This window comes from Ictidomys tridecemlineatus, chromosome 4, assembly GCF_052094955.1.
Source record: "Ictidomys tridecemlineatus isolate mIctTri1 chromosome 4, mIctTri1.hap1, whole genome shotgun sequence".
NCBI classification, from domain to species: domain Eukaryota; kingdom Metazoa; phylum Chordata; class Mammalia; order Rodentia; family Sciuridae; genus Ictidomys; species Ictidomys tridecemlineatus.
The window spans coordinates 2,259,936-2,285,153 of NC_135480.1; the positions used below are offsets into that span (position 1 = coordinate 2,259,936).

Here is a 25,218-nt window from a genome sequence, read left to right on the forward strand (position 1 = left end):
AGGCTTTGTGGGTTTCAGAGGGTCTCAGAGTCTTTCCAAGTGTCAGTGGGCCTCAGGGCCTACCCTGGATTCCCAGGGGTGCTCAAGGCCTTCTTCAGAATTTCATTGTTGTTTAGAAAAGCCCATTTGTTATCATGGCATATAAAATGCTACACAGTGTTTAAAAGATGCTAAGGCTTCTACATATTTCTCATATTGGTTAATTCCATTCACTCTGGTTTCAATTGTGTTCAAAATAGTCTTCATATTCTTAGAAAGGTGAAGGGCCCTTCCCGAGGTTGACAGATGTGTGCACAACATTCCCCAAAGTCTTAGTAATCTCAGTGCCTTCCCAGATTCTCAGTACAGATCAGTCCCATTCACAATTTCACTATGTGCTCAGGGTCTTTTTAAGATTCTCAATTGGTGTCATGCTTCTTCCAGAAGTACACAATGTTGCAGAGCCAACCTCAGAGTGTCTATTATTTCATGTTTTTTTTTTTCTTTTCAGTTTGTGTATGAGGCTCAGAGCTATTCTCAAAATCTCTGGGATGCTCAGTGTTTTTTTCAGTCTCAAGTAATTTTCAGAATCTTTTCAAGGAAACAATAGATTCAGGGGCATTCAGGGATTCTCAATGAATCCCAGTGCCTTGCCCAGTGTCTCTGGAGGTATGTGCCATTTGCAGCTTCACATTTGCAATTGAGGAAGCTCAGCATCCTCCCCAGAGTTTGACTGAGTATCTCAGCCTTCCCAAGAATCTTGGTGATATCTAAGGCCTACCCTAGATTTTTAATTGGATTAAGAGCTCTGCACAATATTTAGTGGTACTCCAATTCTTCCAGCATATTTGGGAGGAGAAATGGTTTTGCTAATGTCTCACTGGGGAATAGAGCCTTGCCCAGTGTGGTATTGTAACAGAGATATTCCCACTTTCACAATGGTGCTCAGGGCATTTCCTACTGTGTCACTGGCACTCAGGGATACTCATATTTCTTATTGTTATTTTAGGGCTTTCTCCAGGGTCCCAGTCTGGATCAGTGCTCTCCCCAGTAACTTACATGGCATCAGGGTATTTTTTAGGGTCTTTTTTGATATTTCAGATATTATTGAGTCTCAAATTATTTCCCCAATCTTCTGAGATGCTAAAGGTCTTCAGTATATTACAGTGGAGGTGAGGACTTCCACCAGGGTCTAAGTGGGACTGTGGAACTTTCCCAGGGTGTCCTTGTGTCTCGGTGCTTTTCAAGATCAACAATGAAGCTCATGGCTTTCCCATGTCCTTTAGTGGACTCCAAAGCTTTCCACAGTGTATCTGGATTGTGGGTCCCAGCTCAGAATGCCAGTGGGTTTCATGGTCTCCTCCTGTCTGACAGTCATACTCATGTTGTTCCTAAAGTGTCTCCATGTTCTCATTTCCTTCCTTCTGCATCCAGTTGAGATTTTTTGCTCCCTAATCTCTCCAAGGCTCAAGGCCTTCCCCAGAATTTGAGTCACATTTGGAATGTTCCACAAGGTGTTCATGATGTGTGAAATATTATCCAGTGTTTAGAGGAGACTTCACCAAGAGTGTCAAGAGTTGTTAATTTTACTCATTGTTGTCTCAATGGTGTTGAAACTATTCTTCAGATCTTAGAAAGGTGAAGGACCACACCTTAGATTGACAGGTCCCAGATTCCTCCCCAGAATTTCTGTGAGATAAAAGGCCTTCAGTAGGGTTAAGTGGTGTTCAAGCCCTCCACCAGGGTCTAAGTGGGATTGTGGATCTTTCCCAGGATATCCTCATGTCTCAGTGCTTTTCAAAAACAACAATGAAGTTCATGGCTTGCCCTTATTTTTTAGTGGGCATCAATGCCTCCCACCATGTATCTGTAGTTCTCAGGACAATCTCCAGGATTTCAGTGAGACTCAGGAGTCTCAGATGCTTTTCATGAGTTAATGTGATTTAAGGGGCTTCAGAAGTGTCTTTGGCACTCTGTACCTTCTCTGGTTTTTAATTAGTGTTCATGGTTTTCCCCAGAATATCCCTGGAATTCAGGGTGTTTGCAGGACAGTATGGAGGCTCATAAACACTGATAACTTTTGGTAGATTTTTGTTCCAACCTAGCATCTTAGTTGGTTCTATGGTCTTCTCCAGTCTGAGAGTCATGCTCAGGGTGTTCCCCCAGAGTTTCGACTTCTCCTTTTCTTCCCTGTGTATTCAGTTGAGCTCTTGGACATTCCCAGCATCTCAGTGTGGTTCAGGATGTTCTTCAAGTTTTCAAAGAGCCAATGGACTTGCTTAGGGCCTTAGTGGAACTTATGCCCATCATCAGGATCTCAGTTTTTATTATGGCCATTTTCAGTGTCTCAGTCGTGTTCAGTGCTATTCCCAGTGTCTCACCAGGGCTCAGGTAGTTCCCCAAGATTCATTTGGGCTTGAGTTTTTGCCTGGGATTCAGTGATTCTCAGCACATTTCCAAGGTTCTCTGTGAAGTCCATTGCCATTCCTTGGGTCACATAATTGCTCATGGTCAGCCCAGAAACTGGGTTATTCTAAGAGCATTCCCAGGGTCACAGTGGTACCCAGGGTTTTCTTTAACATTTAGTGGTGTCATTGCCTACCCAGGCTCCCAGTGAATCTACAGTCTTTCCAGGTTACACTGATGATCAGGGCCTATCCCAGAGTTACTAACAGTCAGGGTATTGGAGGGTCTCAGAGTATTAATCAGTGTCTGTGGGCCTCAGGATCTACCCTAGAGTCTCAGGAGGGCTGAAGGCATTCTGAAGAATTTCAATTTGTTTAGAAATGTCCACATGGTCTTCATGGTTTTTGGAGTTTTTCCCAGTCTTTAGATGAGGCTCAAAACTTCAATAAGAGATTCATTAATTTTATTGTTGTCTCTATTGTATTCAAATATCTACAGATTTGTAGGAAGAAAAAAGGCCCTTTCTTAGGTAGACTTGTGTGTGCATAACCTTCCCAAGTATCTTAGTGGTCTCCTTCCATGTCCAAGCAGAGCAGCAACATTCACAATTTACTCTTTGCTTAGAGCTTTCCAAGGGTCTCAATAGGTCTCATGGCCTTTTGTAGGGGAACACTTTTTCGGAGCCAATCTCAGGGTTTCCTATTTATTTCTGTTTTTTTTTTTTTCAGGTTGCCCATGAGGCTCAGTTCTATTCTCAAAATCTCAGGATCTCAGTCTCTCAGGGCTTATCCCAGTCTTGGAGTGTGGATTGAATATTTCCAAAGCAATACGCTGGGTTCAATCCGTTAAGGGTTTTTCAATGAATACCAAGGCTTTGCCCAAGTTCTCTGTGGAGGTAAGTGCCATTTCCAGTATCGCACTTGTGCTCCACATGTCCCTAAAGTTTGATTGTGTGTGAGGGTTTTCTCAAGTAGTGTATTGAGACCTACGCACCATTTCAGTGGATTTCCGAACTCTGCAGTAAACCTAGTAGGGTTAAATTCTTCCACAGCATTCTTGTCGCCTTCCATAGTGTCTCATTGAAAAATACAGCCTTGCCAAGTGTGCTGTTGAAACTCAGGGCTATTCCCTTTGTCATAGTGGTGCTCAGGGCCTACCCCACCATGGCAGCAGCACTCAGGGCTACCCCATGTCTGCTAGTGTAAGCTCAGGGTCTTCTCCAGGGTCTCCCTCTAGCTCTGTGCTTTCCCTGCTTATCTACGTGGGCTCAAGGAATTCTCTAGTGTGCTTTTTGAGATCTCAGCTATTCTTGGGTCTCAGATTGTTCCCCAGAGCTTCTGTGAGGCTAAAGCCTGTCAATGTACAGGCTGAGAGTGGTGCACAGGGCACATGAGGCTCTTAGCAGGGTGGTGGATCTTTCCCAGGAACTTTTTAGGTTTCAGTTTTTTTTTTTTTTTCAAGCTCAACCATGAAGCTCATGGCTTTCCCATATTTTCTTGAGTAACTTTATGCCTTCCACAGTGTGTAGTGCTCAGGACAACCTATAGCATGTTAGTGTGACTCAGGGCTGTCCACAGAGTTTCAGGTCTGTTCAGAGACCTTCCATGAGTTTGTGTGATTCATAGGTCTTCAAAATAATCTCTGGGCATTCAGGGCCTTCACTGTTTTTAATTGCTGTTCAGCATTTTCTCAGTGTATCTGTGATATTCAGAGCTTTTGAAGGTCACAAAGGAGTATCATGGACCTTGGTACTGATTCAATGGGATTGGGTTTTTGTCCTGGGGCTCATGGGGTTCTTGATCTCCTCCTGTTCACAGTCATTCTCAGGATGCTCCCTCAAAGTCTTAGTGCTCTGCTTCCATTCCTTGTGCATTCAGTTGAGCTCTTGGACATTCCAAGCATGGGAAAAGATGTTTCCCAGGTTTTCATGGAGCCAAAGGTCTTTCCAATGGCTTCAGTGGAACTCTTAATCATTACTACACTCCCATTTTTTTCTCAGGGCCATTTGCAGTGTCTCAGTCACTTTGAGTGCTATTGTCAGAATCTAAATAGGGTTAGATAGTTCCCTGAAGACACAGTAGGTTTAGAGTTTTTGCCAGGGTCTCAGGAACTCTCTGCACTTGTCCCCATTTATCAGTGGAATTCATTGCCATTCCTAGGGTAACAGTGTTCCTCAATGTAAGTCAGTGTCTTACTGAGTTTTAGTACATTACAAAGGTCAAAGTGGTGCCCAGGGCCTTCTCCATAGAACTAATGGTGTCATTATCTTCCTAGGCACTCAGTGAGTTTTCTGAGCTTACATTAATTATCAGGGCCTACCACAGAATCATAGTGAGACTCAGGTTATCAAAGGGATTTAGTGTCTTTTCCAGTGTCAGGGAGCCACAGGGCCAACCCCACTGTCTTAGGAGGGCTCATGGACTTCCTCAGAATTTCATTCTTGTTTAAAAAGTTCCACATGGACTTCATGGTGCCTGTAATATTGCCCAGTGTTTAGAAGGGCTCAAGTCTTCAAAAAAGTCTCAGGTTCATTAATTTCATTCACTATTGTCTCTGTTTTGTTCAAAGTATTCATCAGAGTTTTAGGAAGACAAAGGGCCCTCCTTACATTGACAGATGTAGGCACAACTTTCCCAAGACTCAGTGATCTCATTGCCTTCCCAGCTCTCAGTGCAGATCAGCACAACCCACAAACACATCATGTGCTCACTGTCTCCCCAAGGGTCTCCATAGGTCTCATTGCCTTTAGCAGGGCAACACTAAGTTTTAGAGCCAACCTCAGAGTTTAGTATAATTTCAGGGTCTTTTGTAAGGTGTTCATGTGTGCTATAGCTCAGTGATATTCTCAGTGCTTCTGTAATTATTGGAATGAGGCTCTGAGTCTTCCAAAGGAAACAGTGTGTTCAGGGTCGTTGAGGGTTTTTTAATGAATCCCAGGGTTTTGCCCAGGGTGTCTGTGGGGCTAAGTGCCATTCCAAGCACCTCAGTTTTGCTCAGAATATTCCCTAGAATTTGATTGTTTGTCAGGGCCTTCCCAAGTATTGTAGTGAGACCTAGGGTCTACCAGAATTTTCAGTGGTTTTAAGAATGTGGAACAATATCTAGTGGTACTCAGATTCTTCCACAGTACTCTGGGAAAATAATGGGCTTTGTAGTGTCTCATTGGGGAATAGAGCTTTCCTAGTGTGTCATTGTATCAGAGAGACTTCCCTAGCACTGCTCATAATACTCCCAGTGTGTCAGCAGCACTCAGGGCCACACCACCAGTTTCTTAATGTAAGCTCAGTGTTTTATGCAGGGTCTCAGTTTGGCTCAGTGTTTTTCTGCAATGACCTACAGGGGCCTAGGAATTCTCTAGCATCTTTATTGTAATGTCAGGTACATTGGGTGTAAGAGTTTTCCCCCAGAGCTTCTGTGAGGCTAAAGGCCTTCTATAAGTAGTTTCACAGTTTTGTTCAGTGCCTCCACCAGGGTTAAAGTTGGTTTGTGGATCTCTTCCAGGTTCTCCTGTGTCTCAGTGCTTGCCCAGCTCAGCAATGAAGCTCATGGCTCCCCATGTTCTGTAGTGGGCTTCATACTTTCTCACTGTGTATGTATAGTTCTCAAGTCCATCTCCATGTTTTCAGAGGGACTCAGGCCTGTCTACAGCATTTCATGGATGTTCAGGTGCTTTCCATGTGTTTGTGATTTAAAAACCTTTAGAAGTGTCTCTTGGGCACTCACTGTTTCCTATACAGTGTTCAGGGCCTTCCCAGTGAATCACTGAAATTCAGGGCTTTGCAAGACACTAAGGAGGCTTATGGACTCTGGTTCTGATTCATTGGATATGGGTCTTTCCCAGGTTCTCACTTGGTTTTATGGTCTCCTCTAGTCTTAGTGCTGTGTCTGAGTATTCCCCAAGAGTCTTAGTGTTCTCTTTCCCTTCCTCATGCATTCAGTTGAGCTACTGAACATTCCCATAATATCAGTGTGGAGTAGGATGCTTCCTAGGTTTTCAAAGAGCCAAAGGCTTTGCCTGTTGCCTCAGTGGAACTCATGGGCATTACGAGGTACTCAGGTCGTTTTGTGGTCTCTCAATCATGTTTAGTGCTATTCCCAAAGTTTCACCAGGGCTTAGATAATTGCAGAAAGAAACAATAAATTTAGGTAACAAGTAAATCTCAGCACACTTCCCAGTTTGCCAGTGGAATTTATTGTCATTCCCAGTATCACAGGGTTGCTCATGGTCAGACCAGAGTCTTACTGAGTCTCAGGGCATTCCCCACAATCACAGTTGTGCCCAGGACCTTCTGCAGAATCTTGATGGTATCTTTGCCTTCACAAGGCCTCACAGAGGTTGTAGTCTTCCTAGGTAACAGTAATGATCAGTTCCTACCCCAGAGTCTTAGTGACACTCAGGGTATCAGAGGGATCTGGTCTTCCTCAATGTCAGTGGGTCTCAGAGCCTAACCTAGAGTCTCAGGAGGGCTCCAGGCCTTCCTCACATTTTCAGTCATGTTTAGAAAGGTCCAAATGGTCTTCCTGGTGCTTGTAATATTGCCCAGTGTGTAGAAGAGGCCTAAGCCTTAAACAAGAGTCTCAGCTCCATTAATTGTATTCATTATTGTCTCAGTTATGTTCAAGATAATCTTCAGATTCTTAGGAAGGGGAGGGTCCTTCCTTATTTTGACAGATTTGTGCACAACTTTGCTAAAAATCTTAGTGGTCTCATTGCCTTTCCAGGCCCTCAGTACAGGTCAGCACCATTCATGAATTCACCATTTAATCCAAGCCTTCCCAATGGTTCGTAGGTCTCATTGCTCTTTGCAGGGAAGACTGAGTTTCAGAGCCAACCTCAGGTTATCCTTTCATTTCAGGGTCTATTACAGGTTGTCCCTGAGGCTCCTTTTCATTCTCAGAATCTCAGTGATGCCCAATGTTTTACCAGTTTGAGAGCAGGGTTCCAAATCTTCTGAAAGAAAACATTGAGTTCAGGTTAACCAGGGTTTCTCAATGGATCCCAGGGACTTCTACAGGTTCTTTCTGGAACTAAGTACCTTTCCAGCATCACAGTGGTGCTTACCATCTTTCTCAGTGTTTGATTGTGTGTGAGGGCTTTTCCAAGTGTTGTAGTGAGGTCTAGGGCTCGTAGTACTATTTCAGTGGATATAAAATATCTAGTGGTGCTCAGAATCTTCCACAGTATTTGAGGAAATAAATGGCCTTCCCTAGTGTCTCACTGTGGAATAGATCCTTGCCCAGTGTGTCACTGTAACAGAGAGACATTCCAATTAGAATAGTGGTGCTCAGGGCCTTTCCCAATGTGTCAGCAGCACTCAGGGCTACCCCATGATCACATGTGCAAGCTCAGGGCTTTCTACATGGTCTTATTCTGGCTCAGTGCTTTTCTCAATGACTTACAGATACTCAGGAAATTCTCTTGGGTCTTTTGATTTTTGAGATTCTAGGTATGATTTGGTCTCAAAATTTCCCGTTAGAACTTCTATGAGCTAAAGGCATTCAATACAAAGTTTTATACCTTGTTTCTGGGCCTTCACATGGGTCAAGGTGGGGTTGTGGATCTTTCCTAGGGTCACCTTGTTTCATTGTTTTTTAACCTCAACAATGAAGCTCAACAATGAAGCTCATGGGTTTCTCATCCTATATAATGAATGTCAATGCATTTCCAGTATATCTGTATTTGTCCTAAATATTTCCAAAATTTTATTGTCACTCAGGGCTGTTCATAGAATTTCAGGGGTATTCAGATTCTTTTCTTGTTTTTGTGTGATTCAAAGGCTTTCAAAAGTATCTCTTGGCACTCAGAACATTTATGATATTTTAATAGATTTCAGGGCTTTTGCAGGTCATTCAGGAAGCTCACAGATTCTGGTAATGACTCAGTGGATTGTAGGTTTTTGCCCAGGGTCACAGTGGATGTCATAATCTTCTACAGTCTCACAGTTTAGCTCAGAGTGTTTTTCCAGAATCTTACTGTTCTCCTTTCCTCCTTCATGCATTCAGTTCAGCTCATGGACATTTATATTGTCTCAGTGTGGTTTAGGATGTTCCCCAGGTTTTTAAGTAGAAAAGGACCTCACCCAGGGCCTCAGTGGAACTCATGGCCATTACATTACCAGACTCTGAGTATTACTCAGGGCTTTTTGCAAAGTCTCAGTCATGTTCAACAGGTTTGAGATAATTCCCCGAAATCACATTGAGTTCAGAGATTTTGCCAGGGTCTCACTCATCTCAGCACCTTTCCCAGGTTGTGTGTTTATTGTCATTCCCTGGTTCTTGCCCAGGTCTCAGTGGGTTTCCTGGTCTTCTCTATTGTCACAGTGGTGCGCACAGTGTCCCCCAGAGATTTAGTGTTCTCCTTCACTTCCTTATGCATTCATTTGAACTCTTGGACATTCTCAGCCTCCCAGTGTGATTCAGGATATTCCCCAGGTTTTCAAAGAGCCAGAGGCCTTGCCCAGGGCCTCTTTGGAAATCATGACCATGACCAGGCTCTCAGTTTTTTGTAGGGCCTTTTGCACTGTCTCAATTATGTTCAGTGCTATACCCAGAGTCTCCTCATGGCTTATATAGTTGCCTAAATACACAATGGTTTTAGCGTCTTTGCCAGGGTTCAATGAGTCTCAGCACTTTTCTCAGGTTCTCAGTGGAGTTCATTGCCATTATGAGGATGAGAGTGGTACTCAGGGCCAGCCCACAGTCTTACTGAATCTCAAATCATTCTCTGCAGGGTCATAGTGGTGTCCAGGGCCTTCTGCAGAGTCATTGTGGTGTAATTCCTTCCCAGGCACTCAGTGAAGCTATAGTCTTCCTAAGTTACACTGATAATCAGCGCCTATCTCAGAGGCTTAGATACACTGGATATCAGACGTGGTCAGGGACTATTCCAGTGTCAGTGGGCCTCAGGACCTACATAAAGTCTCAGGATGGCTCAAAGTCATCCCAGAATTTCAATCTTGTATAGAAAGATCCATATGGTCTTTATGGTATTTTGAATATTATCCCTTTTTTTAAAAGAGGCTCAAGCCTCCAACAAAAGTCTCAGATTCATTACTTTTATTCACTATGATCTCAATGGTGTTCAAAATATTCTTCAGATTCTTAGGAAGGTGAATGGACCTTCCTTAGGTAGACATAGGTGTGCACAACCTTCCAAGAGTCTTAATGGTCTTACTGTCTTCCCAGGCTCTCAGTGCAGATCAGCACCATTCACAATTTCCTCACATACTCAGGGCCTTCCAGAGGGCTCAGTATGCCTCATTTCTTTTTTGCAGGGGAACATTGAGTTTCAGAGCCAACCACAGAGACTCCTATTATTTCAGGGTCTTTTATAGGTTTTCATGACACCCAGTGCTATTCTAAGAGGCTTAGTTATTCTTCCTACCTTGAAGGAAGAATAACTAAGTGAGGCTCTGAATATTCCCAAAGGATACACCATGTTTAGGGCCTCTCAGGGTTTCTTATTGAATCCAAGGACCTTGCCCAGGGTCTCTGTGGAGCAAATGTCATTCTCAGCTTCACAGTTGTGCTCAGCATCTTCCTAGCAGTTTGATTTTGTGTCAGGTCCTTCCAAAATATTGTAGTGAGATCCAGGGCCTACCCTAGTATTTCAGTGGATTTAAGAACTCTGCACAATATCTAATTGGGCTCATATTTTTCCCTAGTATTCTGGGAAAATAATGGCCTTCCCTAGTGTCACACTGCCAAATAGAGCCTTACTCAGTGTGTTCCTATAACAGAGATATTCCCACTGTCATAGTGATGCTCAGACTTTCTCTGCTGTGTCAGCAGCATTCAGGAATATCCAATGTCTCTTAGTGTAAGCTCAGGGCATTCTGCAGTATCTCATTCTGGTTCACTGCTCTCCCCAGTGTACACAGGGGCTCAGGAGATTCTCTGAAATATTTTTGAAGAGCTCAGGTCTGATTGGGTCTTTTTTTTGTTCTGCAGAACTTCTGTGAGACTAAAGACTTTAAATACACAGTTTTACAGTGGGCTTCAGGACCTCCACCAGGGTCTCAGTGAGATTGGGGATCTTTTCCATGGTGTCCTTGTGTCTCACTGCTTTTCCAGCTCTACAACAAAGCTTATGGCTTTCCCACACTCTGTAGAGGGTCTCAGCCTTACACAGTGCACCTGTAGTTCTCAGGCCAATCTCAAGATTTTAGTGTGACTCTGTGCAATCCATAAAATTTCAGGCATGTGCAGATGCTTTCCATGAACTTGTGTGACTCAAGGTCCTTCAAAAGTATCTCTTGGCATTAAGAGCCTTTACTCAGTTCTAATTGGTGTCCTAATTGGCTTTTCCCAGTGTGTCACTGGAATTCAGTGCATTTGCAGGTCATCAAGGAGTCTCATTGAGTCTGGCAGTGACTCAGTGGATTGTAGGTTTTTGCCCAGGATCTCAGTGGGTTTCATGGTCTCCTCCAGTGTCAGAGTCATGATTAGCACATTCCTCCAGAGTCTTAGTGTTCTCTTTCTTTTCTTCATGCATCCAGTTGAGCGCTTGGACATTCCCCACATCTCATTGTGGTTCAAAATATTCCCCAGTTAGTCAAAGTAACAAAGGCCTTGCCAGTTCCTGTGGAACTCATGACCATTACCAGACTCTCAAGTTTTCCCAGTGCCTCATAGTCTCAGTCATGTTCAGTGCTATTCCCAAAGTGTTTCCATGGCTTCTAAACTTCCATAAAGACACATTATTCTGGAGTTTCTGCCCAGGTCTCAGAAAAATCTGTTAATTTTCCAATTTGACAGTGGAGTTTATTGCCATTCTCAGGGTCACAGTGTTGCTCAGGGTAAGCCCCAAGTTTTACTGAGAATCAGGGCAATCCTCAGGGTCACAGTGGTGCCCAGGGCCTTCTCCAGTCTCAGTGCTGCCATGACCTTCCCAGGCACTCAGTGGAGCTATACTGTTCCCAGTTTACACTGATGATCAGGGCCTACCCCACTGTCTCAGTGACAGTCATGGTGTCAGAGGAGTTGAGAGTGTTTCCTAGTGACAGTGTTCCTCAGGGCCTACCATAGTGTCTCAGGAGGCCTTAAGGCCTTGCCCAGAATTTTAATCTGGTTTAGAAAGTTCCACATATTCTTCATGGTGCTTGGGATATTGCCCAGTGTTTAGAAGATGCTCAAGTCTTCAACAAGAATCTCAGATTTTTAAATTTCATTCACTGTTGCCTTAGTATTTTTCAAAATATTCATCAGATTTTTAAGAAGGCAGGGGGCCCTCCATACATTGACAGGTGTCTACACAACTTTCCCAAGAAAGTTAGTGTTCCATTGCCTTCCCAGCTCTCAGTACTGATCAGCACCTTCCGCAGTTTCACCATTTCCTCAGGGCCTTCCCTGGGGCCTCAATAGACAATTTTTTTTTTCTTTTGTAGGGGACACTGAGTTTCAGAGCCTACTCAGAGTCTCCTGTTATTTCAGAGTCTTTTCCAGGATGTTTAAGAATCCCAGTGCTATTCTCAGAGTCTCAGTGATGCTCATGCTTATTCCAGCTCATTATGATGCTCTGAATCTTCCCAATAAAAATGCAGTTTTCATGGCTGTTTCCCACTGAATCCCAGGGCATTGTCCAGGGTAGAGCTAAGTGCCATTCCAAAGATCACAGCATGTTAGAGTGTGATATAAGTCAGGGTTTCCTCAAGAATAATAGTGAGGCCCAGGCCCTACTCCACTATTTCAGTGAATTTAAGAACTTTATACAATATCTAGCAAGCTTAGAATATTCCCCAGTGTTCTGGGAAAATATTGGATTTTCCTGTTTTTTTGTTTTTTTTTTTACTAGGGAAGCTAGCCTTTTGCAGTGTGTGGTTGTAACAGAGAGATATTCCCATTGTCATAGTGGTGCTTAGGACCTTCCTCACTGTGTCAGCATCACTCAGGGCTACCCCATGTTTATTAGTGTGAACTCACATCTTTCTCCAGGGTTTATGTCTGTATTATTGTTTTTTTCCAGTGACTTACAGGGACTTGGAGAATTCTCTAGAGTCTTTTGTGAGAACTTAGGTATGATTAACTTTCAGATTTTTTGCCTCTTATCTTCTGAGAGGCTGAAAATCTTAAAAAAAAAATAGATTCACATTAGGGTTCACAACTCCTTCAGCTTCAAATGGGGTTGTGGACCTTTCCCAGTGTCTCCTTGGGTCTCAGTGTTTCTCAGCTCTATGTTGAAGCTTATGGCTTTCCCGTGATCTTAGTGGGGCTCAGAGCCTTCCATAGTGCATCTGTAGTTGTCAGAAGTATCTCTAGGATTTCAGCATGAGTTACAACTCTCCATAGAGGTTCAAGAGTGTTCCATGAGTTTGTGTGATTCAAAGGTCTTAAAAATGTTTTATGGCATTCAGAGTTTTCTCAGTGTCTCAGTAAATCTCAGCACTTTCCCCAGGTTCTCAGTTCATTGCCATTCTCTGGGTCACAGTGTTGCTCAGGTCCTGCTCAGAGTCTTCATCATAGGGTATTCCCCGGGATTACAGTGATCTCCAGGAACTTTTGCAGAGTATTGGTGGTGTCATTGCCTTCCTAGGCACTCAGTGATGGTACAGTCTTCCCAGGAAACACTGTTGATCAGGGCCTATGCCAAATTCTCAGTGACAGGCAATGTATCAAATGGACTCAGCAGTTTTTCCAGGGCCAGTGTGCATCAGAGTCTACCCTAGAGTCTTATGGAGGCTCAAGGCCTTCCCAAGAATTTCAATATTGTTTAGAAAGGTTTACATATTATTCATGGTGTATGTAATATTGCCTAGTGTTTAGAAGAGGCTCAAAGCTCCAAGAAGAGTCTCAGATTTCTTAATTTTCAATGATGCTATAAATCATCTTCAGAAGTTTTGGAAAGCCAAGGCCCTTTCTTAGTTTTAAAGATGTGTGCAGAACCTTCTTAAGAGTTTTAATGGTCTGATTTCTGTTCCAGACATTCAGTGCAGATCTGCGTCATTCACAATTTCACCATGTGCTCAGGGCCTTCCCAAGGTTCCCAATAGGTCTTATTGCCATTTGCAGTGGAACATTGAGTTTCAGAACTAAGCTCAGTATCCACTTATTTCAGTCATTTACCTTCTCTGAGGTTCAGTGGTAATCTCTGTGTCTTCATGATATTCAGTGCTTCTTTAAGCCTTGGAGCAAGGCTCTGAATCTCTCCAAGCAAAACACTGTTTCTGGCCAAGCATGGTTTTTCAATGCACCTCAGGACCTTAACCAGAGTCTGTGTGAGGCTAAGTGCCATTCCCAGCATCACAGTTGTGCTCTGCATTCTCCACAGTGTTCAATTGTTTGTAAGGCCTTTCCAATTACATTTTGGAGAATAGAGCTTGCCAGTGTGTCATCATAACTGAGAGATATTCCCATTGTCAAGGTCATTGCTATCTCTCAAGGACTTCCTCACTGTGCCAATGGCACTCAGGGCTGGTCCATGTTCCTTAGGGTAAGCTCAGGGCTTTCTGCAGGGTCTCAGTCTGGCTCAGTGCTTTCCCCAGGGACTTCCACAGGCTCAGGGGACACTCTTAGTCTTTTCTGAGATCTCAGGTATAATTGGATCTCAGACTAATGCTCTTCAATAAATAGCATTACAGTGGTGTTGAGGGCCTCCACCAGGGTCATTGGCATTGGGGTCTTGCTCATGGTCTCCTTGTTTGTCAGTGCTTTTCCAGCTCAACAATAAAGCTAATAGCCTTCCCATGTTCTGTATTGGGTCTCAATGACTTCCACAGGGTATCTGCAGTACTTAGGGTGATCTCTAGGATTTTTTTGTCACTAAGGGCTTTTTATAGCATTTCAGGGGTGTCCCAATGCTTTTCATGAGTTTGTGTGATTCAGAGGCCTTCACGAGTGTCTCTTCATATTCAGGCTTTTCACTGCTTTTTTTCTTTTTTTTTTTTTTTTTTTTTTACCAGTGTTCAGGCCTTTTCCAAGTGTTATCACTGGAATTCAGGCTTTTTCAGGTCACTAAATGTGTTCATGTGCTCTACTACTAATTCAGTGGATTGGGATCCTTACCCAGGGTCTCAGTGCTTTTAATGGTCTCCTCCAGTCACAGACATGTTCTGGTTGTACCCCAGAGTCTTAGCATTCTTCTTCCTTTCATCATGCATTCAGTTGTGCCCTTAGACATTCTCGGCTTACTAGTGTTGTTCAAGGTATGCTCCAGGTTTTCAAAAAGCCAAAGACTTGCCCAGGGCCTCAGTGGAACTCATGGCACTACCAGGCTCATGGCCATGATCAGTCTATCCATTAGTCTCAGGGCCTTTTTCATTGTCTTAGTGAAGTTCAGAACTATTCCCAGAGTGTCAGCTTGGACTAGATAGTTTTCCAAGGACACACTAGATTCAGGGTTTCTGCCATGGTCTCAGAAATATCTCAGCACCTTTCCCATGTTCTCATTGGAGTTCATTGTCATACCCAAGGTCACAGTATTGTTCAGGGCCAACCCAGCTCCTTACTGTTTGAACAAAAAGACTGGGCTTAAGGCAAACTTCCCAGATCATTTTAGCCCTTATTCAGTAGCAGGACTTCACCAATGAAAATGCACCCACTTTACTGGTGGAACATAAGCTATAAAGGAGGGAAATGGGTTTATATAATTGAGTGTGATTTAGTGAGCATGTGAGTCTGGGCACTCAGGGATTTGTATCCTTGTGCTGGGGTGTAGGTGGCCACTACTGGGAGACAAATTGTATTAAAGGAAATTAATGTTTTTCTAGGTTTGCTGAGACACTTTCTCCCTTCCTGTGCTCAGTGTTTGGGAAGGATTTATCATGGGAGATAAGAAAGTCATAAGTGTATGGCTTTCTATTCTATTTCTTTCTCCTAGGTCTCACAATCTGTGGGTATTTCTTTTTCTACATTTAATAGTTACTGAGTCTCAGAGCATTCTGCAGGGTCACAGTGATGCCAGGGCCTTCTCCAGTATCTTACTGGCTTCACAATCTTCCTGGAACTAAGTGAAATTATATTATTCCCAGGTTCTACTGGTGATCAGGGATTGTCCCAGAGTCTTAGTGAACCTGAAAATTTCTTCAGGACCTTAGAGGGTTTCAGGGAATTTTCCAGTGTCAGGAGGAATTCCTCTTTATTGTCTCAGGACGGGTAGAGGCATTTTGCAGAATTTCAATCTTGTTTAGAAAGTTCCATATGATGTTTGTGGTGATCAAAATATTTCCCCATCTTTAAAAAAGGCTAAAGGCCTCAGTACAAGTCTCAGATTGGATAAGTTTATTCACAGTTGTCTCAGTGATATTCAAAATCTTCTTCAGAGACTTCAGATATCCAAGGGCTTTTCTTAGGATGAAAAATGTATGCACAAAATTCTCAAGAGTAGTAGTCACCTCATTTTCTTCTCAGGATCTCTGTACATCTCAGTTCCATTCCTGAGGCCAGCAAGTGCTTGTACTTTCCTGAGGCTCTCAAATGGTGTCATTACTTTTTCCAGAGGCTCACTGAGTTTCTGATCCATACTCAGAGTCTCGTTCTCTTTCAGAGTCTCTTCCAGCTTCTCCACAGGACTCAGTGCTATTCTTAGAGTCTCAGTAATGCTCACCACTTCTCCTAGACTCAGAGCTCCTTTAAAATAGTGGTTTCAGGGCCTTTCAGGGTTTCTCACTGAATCCCAGGCCTTGCCCAGGTTCTGTGTGAAGCTCAGTGCAATTCCCCACATCACAGTGTTCCTCAGTATCGTCCTCAGATTGTGATTTTGTGTCAGGGTCTTCCCAAGAGACTCTAATTGGCCTAGATCCTAGCCTATTATTTCAGTGGGTTTAAAGACTCTGCAAAGTATGATTGTCCCACAGTATTCTGGGGGAAATAATGGCCTTCTCTAGTGTCTCAAAGGAGAATAGTACTTGCTCAGTGTGTCATTGAAATTCTGGGATATTCCCATTGTCATAGTGATGCTCAGGGTCTTCCCTTCTTTGTCAGCTGAACTCAGGGTCACCCCAAGTTTCTGAGTGTAAACTCATTGCTTATTCCAGTGACTTAGTCTGCTTCATTGCTTTCCCAGTTGTCTCAGGGTATGCTCTAGGGTCTTTTTTGGATCTTAGGTATGATTGTATCTCAGATTTTTTCCAGAGAGCTTCTGCTGGGCTAAAGGTCTTTAATATCACTTCAGTGGGTTTTAGGGCCTCCACCAGTGTCTATGTTAAATTATAGATTTTTTTTGCATTTTATAATGTATCTCAGTCTTTTCAATCAATAGTGTGTTTCATGACTTTTTCATATTTTCTTTGTGGGCCTTAGTACTTTTGTCAAGATATCAGTAAGTCTCAGATTCTTCCCCAGGATTTTGCTGTGGCTCAGAGTTATCCACCATATTTCAGGAGTGTTCAGATCATTTCTATAAGTTTGTTTGTACCATATGTATTTCCAAAAGTGTCTCTTGGGATTCAGAGCTTCCAAGGTTTCTAAGTTGTGTTCTGTTCTTTTTCAGTGTACCATTGGGTTTCAGGAATTTTTAGGTCACTAATGAGGCTCAGTCTCTCTTCTACTGATTTCATGGATTGTGAGGTCTTGCCAAGGGTCTCAATAATTTTCAGGGTCTTCTCTAATCTCACAACACATGATACGAGTGTTTCCCATGAGTTTAGTGTTATTCTTTCTTTCCCTGGGCATTAATTGGAATTCTTGGACATTCCTAGCATCTCAGTGTGGTTCAGGATATTCCCCAGGTTTTCAAGAAGCTATTGGTTTTGCCCAGGGCCTCAGTGGGACTCATGGCCTGTGGGAAGTCACTCTGAATGGACTCCTTCCAGTCCTGAGGCAGGGGGCTTTGACCAGTTACTACATTTCTTAGAGACTTGGGTGTTGTCCCTCCTCAGATAGCAAGGCTTGGTTCCAGGTGTAGGCATGCCCACTGGGGTTGAGGTACACTCAGCTTTTCCCTTGTAGTCCTACCCCATCTGCCCTTTTTTGGATAGAACTTTCTAAGAATAGCATCCCCCCAAATAAAAGGCCACTTCCAAACCTGCTTCCCTCTCTCTTGACAGCCTCGTGTGATTTTTCTCTTGTTCTTCTTTCTGGGGAGCTTCAAGAACTGGGGAAAGCCATCCTGAAACTTGTAAAAGGTAATTTGTGTCTATGTTTTATTTTGCATGACCCCAAATTCACACAAATGACCTTAGTTTAGTCTTCTGCACTGGTTGGGAATAGAAATGGTCTTTTACCAGCTTTTGCTTTTTCTCAGGGCCTTTTGCAGGGTTCAGTCATGTCCAGTGCTATTGCCAGGGTCTCAGTGGGGTTCAGATAGTTTCCCAAGGACACACTGGATTCAGGGTTATACTAAGGTCTCTGTAACCCTCAGCACTTTTCCCAGGTTCTCAGTTAAGCTTACATTCAATCCCAGGGTCACAGTGTTGCTTGCGGCCTCCCCAGCATTTACTAAGTCACTCAGTCTCAGGCCATTTACTAGGGACCTAGTGCCTCTGAAGCTTCTTGCTGAGTCTCATGTTCTGACTATGGAAATGTACACAAGACAGCACATTTCTCTGGGGAGCAAACTCCTGGAGAATAGGTGTCTTATGTCCCACAGCTGGAACATTCTACAGTTTCTCCCAGAAGCTATTAAGATAACTAATGCATGCTTATTCATGACTCCTATATGATTATTAACAGGAACATCTTACATTATAACATAATGTATCCGACTTAGTGATATAATGAACAATAATGTACTAATGGTGCAGTGAGCTTCTGTAACCTAATGGTATAAATAAAGACAGCTGCTTAGACAACAGCCATTTTGCCTCTGCATCTTGCTACCATCTCCTTTTTTTTCTTACAGCTGGCACCCAATGTGGTACCTGGACATCGAAAACAGGGACACTTCTGGATGTGTTAATCAGGGAAGGGAGTAGCTTTTCACCTGGAGCAGGCTGAAATGTCTTTCATCAGCTGCTACTGATCCCCATTGGTAAGCTATGGGAAAATTCCTGTCTGACATTCGACAATTTCATTTGGCTGAGCTCTCCTACTTATTTAGCAAGGCTTGTTATGTTACATGTATTGCTGACCTCATTGCTTTGCTGGCAAAAATAAGTTCTTGTTGCTCCTGAAACTCAGAAAATGGTTATGTAGGCACAAAAGATTGGGAAGATATAGGCAAGAAGCTTCAGGAGGAATGGGAGCTCCCATTGCATGCTAATCATCTTTGTCCCAATGCTATTTGTCTCTCAGCAAACACCTCCTCCTCTGTCTGCTACCACCCACCTGCCACTTGTAATTCTGACATTCTTTTTTTTTTTTAAGTTTCTTCCCAGTTCTTTTTTTTTTTTATTGGTTGTTCAAGACCTTACAAAGCTCTTGACATATCATATTTCAAACATTAGTTTCAAGTGAGTTATGAACTCCCATTTTTACCCCAAATACAGATTGCAGAATCACATCGGTTACACATTCACATTTTTACATAATGCCATACTAGTAACTGTTGTATTCTGATTCTGACATTCTTTATGGAGGTGTTCCCTTCACCTTCACCAACTCCTCCTCCTCTGCTGCCACTGCCACCACTGGTTAGATCTCACTTGGCTGAATGTTTACAGCAAGTGGAGCAGGAGGGAGAAACTCACACCTTAGCTGTTTGACCTATTAGGCCAAATCCCACTGGCCAGCCAGAGCATAAGCAATTGTCTTTTGCTGCATAAATGCATTCTGCTGTCATGTAGAACTAATAAAAACAAATCAAAATAATTAAGAAAAATTGCTAGTGGGATGAGATGGACATCATTACCCTAGATATGTGTATGACTGCGCATATGGTGCAATGCTACATCATGTACAATCATAGAAATGTAAAGTTGTGCTGAAATTGTGTACAATGAATCAAAATGCATGACAGAAGTGTCATATACACATAATTAAATAAATACATAAATAAATAAATAAGAATGTCAACATACTTTTTTGGAAAGTGGCAATAAGGAGGGAAATGCATTTTTCTAGCCCTCTCAAGATCCTATGACACAAATGTTACCAGTCTAGACACAGCCATCTCTTCATGTTAAAACAGAGCATCCTTCCAGAAATTTTTTTATGCCCCTAGAGGGAGTACTGGCATAGATTTAATTACTACTGAAGAAGCCTGGTGTGGCTTCCTGGGGAGGTATATACAATTGCCACTCAAATTCAGGAGACTTTACCCAAAAATGCTTTGGGATTTTTTTTTCTTATACTCATAGTGTTAAAGAAACAATATTTATTATTCCAGAGGTAATTGATTCTGATTTTACTGGTATAATATGTGCCCTAATGTGGTTCCATATGCCTTTAAGTCTCCCTAAAGGATCCTCTATTGTTCAATTAATTGTGATTCCCTATGTTACAGCTCAACAGCCTTTAAACAAAAGAGGAAATGCAAGGTTTGGTCTACCATCATGGGAACATGTTTACTGATCACTGAAAGTAGACCTAAATTGGCTCTTTACTTAAATGAACAACCAATTATGGGATTACTGGGCACAGGTGCTAATATCATACCCCTTTGGTATGGTCTCATACATGGCCCCTTCAAAGGGCAACTCTGGTTTGGGGCATAGGAGGCAATAATGAATGGGTGTCCAAGAGCTCTCTGTGGTCACAATGCTCTGCCCCTTCCAATCCAACACAAATCATCACCCATGTGCAGCCATATGTAATGGCAGAACCTTTTCCTACATGGGGCAGAAACATGCTACATAAACTCCAGATGTCTGCAGAATTACTTTTTTATGCGGGTCTCTGCAGATCTGACTGCCTTGTCACTAATGTGGAAATTCCCCACCCCTGTCTGGGTTGAATAATGGCCATTGTCAAAGGAAAATGTGGAGCTGCAGAGGCCCTTATTCAAGAACAGCTACAACTGGGACATATTGAACCTTCTGCTAGCCCTTGGAATATGCCTGTTTTTGTTATAAAAATGAAGTCAGGAAAATGGAGATTATTACAAGATTTAAGAGAAATTAATACATGTATAAACCCATGGGTCTGCTTCAATGTGGATCACCAAACACAAATTTAATTCCTCAGGATTTTTCTTCTTTTTTTTTTTATTGTTGGTCATTCAAAACATTACACAGTTCTTAATACATCATCTTTCACAGTTTGATTCAAGTGGGTTATGAACTCCCAACTTTACCCCGTATACAGATTGCTGTATCACATCAGTTACCCTTCCATTGATTGAAATATTGCTTTTCTAGTGTCTGATGTATTCTGCTGTCAGTCCTATTCTCTACTATCCCCCCTCCCCTCCCAGGATTTTTCTTTATATGTCATTGACTTAAAAGAATCTTTTAAAACTGTTCCTTCAAGGTCATTGTACTGTCATGTGTAACTAATCAAAACAAATTAAAAAAAATTTTTTAAAGTTCCTCTTTCCTGATGATCAGAAAAAAATTTGCTTTTACTGTCCTCATTTTTAACCATCCTAAGACTACTAATATATTGCATTGGAAACTTATGCCATAAGGAATGCTAAATATCCCAATATTATATCAATATTTTGTAAATAAAGCCTTGCTCTTTTTTGGTCAGAAATTTTCTCATTTACTTATTTATCATTGTATGGATGATATGTTGCTTACAGGATGAAACATCACAGATGAAATTTTACAAACATTAGGGGAAGTGTTATTACAATCAGAACTCCATGTTGTAACAGAAAAAAATTCAACCTTACCTCTCTATCAGGTACTTGGGACATATATTATTTCAAAAATATTGAATTCCTCACATCCCAAATTTGACCCTTTCTTCTAAATTTTCCTTGGTTCATTTACAGCAATTTTTAGTACATTTAAATTGAGCATGTTCTTGTATTCTGTTAACTACTGATATGCTTTCTTATTTTTTTTCTAGTTGTTAAAGAAATAACACTATACTGCCTTTTTCAAGCTCTACAAAAAATTAACAGAAATTTGGTGTGAGTAATGGTGAGTCAACCTCCTTTATCTAATGTGCCATTATCATTGGTAATTTTTGTAGGAAAACTTTATGCCTTTATAGCAGTAATTGCTATTTATATTCAAAGATTGTATATATCAATATGGTTACACTTTCCTCATTTTTTAGGCTAGAATGTTCTGCTTTTGTTGATAAATATGCATAATTAACTGCTGATGGTTGCACTAAAATTTTATCTTTCACAGGCATAGACATTCATGTTTTATATCTCACTTATGGAAAAATTCTACTTCTCCAGTGCTTAAGATTTTTTTCCTACTATCAAGTTGTATTTTTTTAGCACCTATTTCTTTTCACATATCTCATGATGGGTGAGTCTCTTTCCTATGTCAGGTTACACACTCCCCCTCTTTCTTGATCTCTACCCTTCTTCTTGTAGCTGGGTTGATGTTGTATACAGATGGAGGTAAGCAAAGTGGACAGTATCTGTTTTTATTAATGATAAATTCCTGGACCTCGGATGGAAGGTAACACACAGATGCAGCTGTGAGATCCCTTTATACTTTATTTTCAGATGCTGTAGAATCTCATGAATGTTTTCATCAAAATTCTTGCTCACTAATGAAGGTGTTTTCCATTTTTTTCCCAACAGGCTGTGCCATTGTCAGTAACTGTTCTCACTGTATGCCCTTCTGGGACCCCATATGGGAATCTGTAAATTCATGAGGGCCTACAGTCTAATGCACTTTAGGAAATGAACATTATCTATTTCTTTTCCTTTCATCCTTTTCTGTTTCTCCATGTTTCCATTAAGACTCATTCTGGGTTCATTAGGGCTAGTGCCCATAGATCTAAAAAGGTACCTGCTTGCAATTCTTATTTATTACTCTGCTTTGCCACTATGGACAAACCAACTCATTTAAAAAATGTATTCATTTTTAAAACATTTGCCCCTTCACATATGTCCTATGCTTTTGCATAATTTTGTACTCATTGGCGACTGTCACAGCTTACAAAGAAAGAAAGAAATTGGCCTGTGATGTGGTGAAAAATACGAATTACAACTCTATGGAAATCAATATGCTAAATGAAGAACAAAAAAATCATTTGGTCATTCTTCACAATTGGGCTGCAATTGATTATTATTACATTATAAAGTCTTTAATGATCTTAACAATATGTCTTGCTTTATTTTAAGGGACAATAGTCACTCCATTTCAGATGAGTTATATTACCTTATAGATATCATTAAAAAGATCCAACAGAATTATGGAAGTTCAGATATATTGGATTGCTTAACCGTGTGGTTAACCAATCTTACTTGGATTAAACAACTTGTCATTGGTGAGTGTCTACAGAGATTGTTGTTTTGTTTTTGTTGTTGTTGAAGCCTACCCTAATTTTTCCTCTACCAATATTGAAAAACAAAACAAAACAGAAAATAAACCCCAAACATCATCCATCCAAAAGGCCACACAAACTAAAAAACAAGAAGCTATAAGTGTGTGCTGTGGAAATGTACTAAACAGCAAGTGTCTCTGTGAGAAAACTCCTGGAGAATAAGAGGTGTCTTGTTTCCCACAGCTGGAACATTCTGCAGTTTCTCCCAGACACTATTACAATAACTAATGCATGCTCAACCAGAACACCTAATGTACTAATGGTGCAGTGAGCTAATGTAAGCTAATGGTATAAATAAAGACAGCTGCTTAGACAAGCAGCCATTTTGCCTCTGCATCTTGCTTCCTTCTCCTTTTGTTCCCTTACAGTCTCAGGACCTTCCCCAGTGTCATAGATGTGTGCACCAGGTTCTTCAATGTTTTACTAGTTTCTTTGCCTTCTTATACAGTCAATGGAGCTTAGCAACATTGCCAGGTTCACAGTCATGCATAGCGCCTGCCACTGAACCTTCATGATGTCAAGATTTTTCTTCAAGGTATTTATATATTTGGTATTTTCTCAACATGAGTAAATCTCATGGACAACCCCAGCATCTAAGAAGATCAGGGCTTACCCAACAGCATCAGAAGAACCCAAGAACTTCTCTAATATTTCAATCATGTTGAGAAAGGTCCTCATGGTCTTCATGGTGCTCAGATTATTGCCCAGGTTTTAGAATAGGCTAAAATCCTACAAAATCTCAGAGGGGTTAACTCATTCACTGTTGACTCAATAGTGTTCAAAATCTACTCATAGTATTAGGGGGCTCAGGGTCTTCCTTAGGTTGACAGATGTATGCATGGCCTTCCCCCAAATCTCAGTGGTCTCATTGCCTTTCCAGATTCTGAGTGAAGTACAGCCATTCCCAAGGTCTGTAAGAGCTCTGGGACTTTCTGGAGGTTCTCAGTAGATGCCACTGGTTTCTCTAGGGGCTCACTGAGTTTCAGAGCTATTCTCAGAGTCCCCTTCTCTAAGGGTTTTTAACACCTTCTCTATGAGGCTTAGTGCTATTTTTGGGATCTCAGTGATGCTCACTGCTTCTCTCAGCCTCAGAACTAGTCTCTGAATCTTTCCCAAGCAAATAATAGTTTTAAGATCTTTCAGAGATTCTCATTGAATCCCAGGGAATTGCCCAGACTCTCTGTGGAGCTGAGTGCCATTTCCAGCATCACAGTTGTGTTCAGCATTTTCCCATGGATTTGATTTTATATCAGGGCCTTCCCAAGAGTAACAGTGAAAACTAGGGCCTTCCTTTCTATTTCAGCAGGTTTATGGACTCTTCAAAATATCTGGTTATGCTTAGATTCTTCTACAGTATTCTAGATAACTAATTGCCTTCATTAATGACTTAATGGGGATTAGTGTCTTGCCAGTGTGTCATTGAATTTCTGGGACATTCCTATTGTCACAGTGGTACTCAAGACTTTCCACATTATGTCCTTGGTTCTCAGAGCCACCACAGGTTTCTGAGTATAATCTCAGGGCTGTCTCCAACTGCTCTCAACTCTGAAGTATTCTGCATCAGGGTTATTTAGGCCCTTGTCTGTCAGGTCTGGTCTGCTGGACAATGCTTCATGACATCAGTGCAGTTGTAACAGATTGTCCTGTTCTGATAGGCAGCAGAATTGCTGGGTATAGAGTTTATCTAACTAACACATAGCTATGTGGATTTTTACATAACATGCTCTGGAATCTGACCATTCTTTCATTATTCAGTCAATATTAGCCTTTGTTCTCTTATAATGTCAAAATCAATGAGGAACATGGACACTAATTCTTGTTTTATAGCCAGTTTATTAGCTTCCAACACCAGAAGGGCCATTACTGCAAGGGCCCATAAGCAAGGTGGCCAGCATTGGGCTACATACAGAGTCCAGCTGTTTAGAGAGATAGGCCACAGGATGTACCATTTTCCCAGCATTTGAGTCAGAATTCCTACAGCTATTCCATACCATTCATGGACATACAGGAAGAAAGGCTTTGTGAGGTCAGGAAGACCTAGTCCAAGTGTATGGGTGAGTGCTTCTTTAGTGTCCTCAAATTCCTTTTGATTTGTTCTTCTCCCAAATAGCAGATTCTGTGTTTTTCTTTGTGTTCCTTCATAGAGAGGTTTTGCCATAATCGAAAAGTTGGGGATCCATACACAGCAGAATTAAGCAGCACCAAAATCACTGATTTGACAGCAGGTTGAAGAGAATAAAATTGAGCAGGTCACCTGTTTCCTCTTGTAACCTAGTTGCCACTGACTCTGAGTCAAACAGAAACCAAGATACATGACTTTTTCTTGACAGATCTGAGCTTTTTTTTTTTTTGAAACTTTGTAACAAGCATTAAGTAGGACAGGGACATGATGCTGTGTTCCTTTTAAGTCATCTTCTCTGGTTGTTATCCCAGTATTTCAATTTAGCAGGCCATGTAGTAGCCATGGCCTGCTAAATTGAAATACTGGTATAACAGGAAAGGATGATGAGTTTGTTTCCTGGGGCCATCTTAATTGTGGTCTCTTTCTTTGAAAGTGGG

General features: G+C 41.8%; 1 long non-coding RNA gene across 17 annotated transcripts in view; it reads left to right on the forward strand.

Moving 5' to 3' along the window:
- LOC110597422 (uncharacterized) overlaps positions 1 to 25,218 on the forward strand; it is a 201,062-nt gene that overhangs the window by 142,322 nt on the left and 33,522 nt on the right. For 12 of the 17 annotated variants that reach the window (XR_013437334.1, XR_013437339.1, XR_013437328.1 and 9 more), the window contains 6 exons: positions 3,114 to 3,280; positions 17,367 to 17,444; positions 18,161 to 18,289; positions 20,942 to 21,045; positions 21,214 to 22,602; positions 23,108 to 23,194. This is a non-coding gene — a long non-coding RNA (uncharacterized LOC110597422). Of the gene's footprint in view, positions 1 to 3,113; positions 3,281 to 17,366; positions 17,445 to 18,160; positions 18,290 to 20,941; positions 21,046 to 21,213; positions 22,603 to 23,027; positions 23,195 to 25,218 lie in introns of all 17 variants that reach the window. The other 5 variants (XR_013437327.1, XR_013437333.1, XR_013437325.1 and 2 more) reach the window with 5 other exon arrangements.